The 4,533-nt window shown below is 32.2% G+C and overlaps 1 long non-coding RNA gene across 2 annotated transcripts; it reads right to left on the bottom strand.

Annotated features, from left to right (window-relative positions):
- Window positions 1-437: 437 nt before the first annotated feature.
- On the bottom strand, window positions 438-3,743 carry LOC105785351 (uncharacterized). Of its 2 annotated transcripts, XR_008197039.1 has the most exons (5): window positions 2,068-3,743; window positions 1,867-1,959; window positions 1,679-1,771; window positions 1,189-1,287; window positions 438-735 (listed from the first exon to the last, which is right to left on the bottom strand). It is a non-coding gene; the product is annotated as an uncharacterized LOC105785351 (long non-coding RNA). The 2 variants fall into 2 exon arrangements; XR_008197038.1 differs by lacking the exon at window positions 1,189-1,287.
- Between the last annotated feature and the right edge of the window lie 790 nt (window positions 3,744-4,533).

The raw sequence follows: 4,533 nt of genomic DNA, 5'->3' as shown, positions 1-4,533 counted from the left end.
GCCGCAAAAAGCGCCGCTAAAGATCATGGTCTTTAGCGGCGCTTTTGCCACAAGTGTCGCTAAAGATCATGGCCTTTAGCGGCGCTTTTGCCACAAACGCCGCTAAAGACCATGATATTTAGCGGCGTTTATACTACAAACGCCGCTAAAGATCATGAACTTTAGCGGCGCTTTTGCAACAAACGCCGCTAAAAATCATGACCTTTAGCGAAGCTTCTGTTTCAAACACCGCTATAAAAATGAATTTTAGCGACGCTTTTTCACAAACGCCGCTAAAAACATGCATTTAAAAAAATTAATTAAATAATATTTATTTTTATGATAAATATTTTATTTTATTTTATTTTTGAAATTTAAACTTTAAACTATATACTTTTAAGGATAAAAATAATAATAAATTAAATTTTCTATTAAAATTTAAATTTGAAAGCTAAATATAAAAATTAATGAATTTAAATTTAGAATTAAAATATTATGTTTAAATAAATGAGCAATCTATCTCACAGCTCATCTGATCTCTATTAAATCGGCCAAATATAAAAGAAGCTATAAAACACGTAATAATTAACAATCATGGTTAAAGAAGCTAGTACACAAGGTAGCTACAAAAATTCAAGTTCCGACTAAGATAAACGACCATGGAATGCAACATTAAATAACACTCCACTTGAAGAAGTGCTAAGCCTTGGCTTTTCCAGCTTGAAGAGATTGAATCCTCTACTACACCTTCAATATCTAAAGGATGCAAAACCAAATGATTAGATAAACCAACAAACTTGGTAAACAACAGAGATGTTAAAAATAAAAAATATATATAGCAATTAAGGCTCAAAAAAAAATATAACAAACAATTATGTGCAACTTTAGTAGCAGGTTGAACCATACTAACAAACAATCTCAATCATAGCTCTTCCATGTTTCACAAATAGGCATTCTTTCTAATGATTGTCTAAACTATTCAATTTTTTAACAAGGAACAATAGTATTAATTTGCAAAAAGTAGAATTGAGATTGATTACATAAATCAATAAAAATAGAAAACAATCATAAATCTGGCTGATAACCAAATTATAGCAATTGTATGAAGACTAAATTAAGCATAAGCAGTGCCAAGCTAACAAAAATAGATCGAACACTTCAAAACAAGGATATGTTATTCCTAAAATTACTACAAAAAGTTTGACTTACTTTGAGTTCATGTAAGTTAGACAACCATGGCTTCAAAGCAGTATGGCTGATTGATCTAGTATGCCATTTCTCAGACCTAAATACTCATTTTCAATCACCCTACATGTGCCATCATGTCAGATGTAGAAAAGGCTTAATATGTAATGATAAAAAGGCCATCATTTTTTTGTGGAAAAGACTTAATATGTAATGACAAAAATGGAAGCAATATTGCTTTAAGCATTTCTTGTGGAAACTCTTCATATACCGATTAAGCTGTATCTCATTGCTGACGAACACAAACACACAGATCTGTATATCCATATGCCAAAACTCATTACCCCTAGTAACAACCAACACAACAATCCCACCTTGTGCAGAACATACAATAAAGTGCAGATCCGAAAGGACAGTTATTTCACATACAAAGGCCAATTACTAATTAGTAATTTGGAACTTCACACAGATATTACTTCTTCTTCTTTTATTTTTTATACAGTTGAAATAATACCTTTCCATCATACTCTCACCGCGTCAGAACTTCCGGTGCTCTATATGCTGGAGTTCCAACTGTTGATTTGGGTCTTGAATGCAACAGAGATGACTACACCAAGTGTTAAAAAAAACAACTTAATGATTGGAAAATCATAAAGCAACTGACACTTAAGATGGACTATATATAATTAATTATTCCCAAACCTTAGAGTAACCGAAATCGCAGATTTTCAAACGAGGTGCAGGACTTCCATCTAAAAGGGTATTTTCTAATTTCAAATCTCTATGGCATATTTGCTGCAAACAAGAATAGGAACATGGAAACAATAAGTAGATTTAGTTCTTGCATTTGGCATACACTAAGAAACATCAAGGTTTGATTTTTTTGAGTCAATCATTCTTTACCAAGTTGTTTCAGCTCACGGAGCCTGTATCATCAAAATCGAAAGAACAATAAATGAGATCTGAATTGAAGCTAAACCAATAATAAAATAAAAGTACACACTTACCAATAATAAAAGTACAAACTTCAAAGAGAGCTGCGACCGGACAAAGAATTAAAAATAATAATTACAATAATCACACAAAAAAATCAAAAAAGCAAAACTCAGCTACTGTTGTAGTCTTCGCTCTTAGTCTCCAGTCAACGAAGAAAGAAAAACAAAAATAAAAGCACAATAATACTCATATTACTGAGAGTTCTGATTTAGCATATCGAAACAGTGAAAAAAAATCACAATTCCAAATTAAGAATCAAACAAAACATTTCTGTTGAATTTTTCAACTTACATTAGGGCACTTCGCTAAAATAAACACTGAAAATGAGAAAAAAAAAGTAAAAGAAAAAGGAAAAATGGACTGTTACAGGGTAATGAAATGGACTGTTAGCAGAACATGAAACCAAAACATGCAAACGTTCAAATAGTAGGCAACTGGTAAATTTCTTGCAGAGTTAGTTGACAAGATTTATTAGTAAAGCAATTATTTCACTTGCAATTTAGCAATAGTAGCAACCAACAGAATCATTAATCCATTGCAAGAACATAAAGATACCTGTACACATCTCTTGTCCGCTCCATACCCCCAGCATCAAGCTCCTCATATATAGTATAATTAATTCTTAATTACAAGTAAACTATAAGTATACTCTACTGCCCAAATTCACATGAAATATAAACAACTTCCAGAAAATGGCTTTCCTGATTCTTTTAAATTAGTAAATACTTCAAGAAAGTAGCAACCATATACAGGGGACAGAGACTTACAAAAAGCCAAAGCTTGTTTGTATCCTAGATGAAGTGCTCCCTTTCTTGATTCCTCTCTAACTTGCTTATATTAAACTTTGACAGTATTGTATAGACAAATCTTGCATGGTTATAAGATATTTAAGCAAAGCCAAGAAAGCTTCACTGCGTCCTTCTTTGTTCGCATTTCCTCTGCCAAAAGGGAAAAAAACGCGCTTCAAATCTCAAGTTTGGACCAGTCAGTGACTAACTCAGACTAGATGTCAAATTGAACCATCAGTATTTCTAAATAAATACACTCTAAGGGGAAAAGATACATAAAATTTCTTTTAAATGTTAATACTAGTATTTCTTTGTTGTTTTTCATTTGATATCATAATTTCTTCTAGATTTTTAGTGCACAGATTGATAATATTGACATTCTTTTCTTTTCCCTGTGATAGGCAGTTGAAGCAAAGGAGAAAGAATATTATGATCAAATGAGAAAGTAAACATGCTAAATATCAGTTAGCAAAGTGAAACATGATAGTAAGCAATGGAATTTTGGCATATACCTTGATAAATTAATCCTTTTTCGTGAAGTCTAATAAATGCCTCTATAACAGCTCCTGCAATAGGAATGCAACGTTCAGAACACAAACTTACCCTACTGTTATTTGAACAAATGTAAGCGCCTAATTATTACTTCTATGATTATCACTACTATTATTACTGCCATATGTACAATACAAAGAAAACAAATGAGGTAACAAGTAAAACAGGTCACAGATTGGAACTTTACACATAATTTAAAGACTTTGAACATTAGCTAGATTTCACTTTTACTAGATATAAAACTTGTCTAATGATTGGAGGAGAGCTCTTGAGAATGACTGATAATTGGAAAAGATATTCGGATAAACAACATCTTTGAATAGCAGAAGAAATCAACTGACAATACAAAAAATGAAAGGAAATTAAAGAAAAAAGAAAGAGATTAGAGTGGATTAACATATTATTATTTGGTTTTTTCCAAACCTAAGATTGCTTAAGGTATCAATTAAAAAAAATTAAAAATTTTCAGAAGAACTGAAAACATCAATGGAAACCCCAATTTTCTAAACACCAAACCAACATAACCTAGAATTCAGAAGAAAAGAGAAAATAAATTATAGCGGATCTAGAAATTAAAGAAAAACACAAAAATAAATAGCCAATGAGAAAATTAAAAAAAAAACACAATGTCGATTAAGACTGAGAAAAGACTGATATTTTATTCAATGTAAGGAGCAGCTAAAATAGAAGAACAAGGGACGGGATTTTGGGGTTTTCCAACAACGACGAGACTGAGAAAGAAAAGGGACGTCGTCTAGTAGCGAGATGGAAAGCTGGGTTCCTTTGATAGGGTCAGGTGAAGAGGATAGAGAGAAAGGGAGAGGGGAAAGGGTAATAGGAGAAGGAGAAAGGAAAGGGAACGGGTATCAAAACAAAGTTCAAACATTGTCGGCCATGGGAAGATTAGGGATTTCACGGGGGGAAATTTTGGGTAAAATGGCTCGATTTTGTAAAGTAAAATGATTTTTGTGGCGTTTTTTTATAAAAATGCCGCTATTGCTTACTTTTTGTGGCGTTTTTTAAAACAACGCCA

Source organism: Gossypium raimondii, chromosome 1 (assembly GCF_025698545.1).
Source record: "Gossypium raimondii isolate GPD5lz chromosome 1, ASM2569854v1, whole genome shotgun sequence".
Taxonomy (NCBI): Eukaryota; Viridiplantae; Streptophyta; class Magnoliopsida; order Malvales; family Malvaceae; genus Gossypium; species Gossypium raimondii.
Note: the sequence above shows the minus strand (reverse complement) of the source record. Positions and strands in the feature narration are given on the sequence as shown.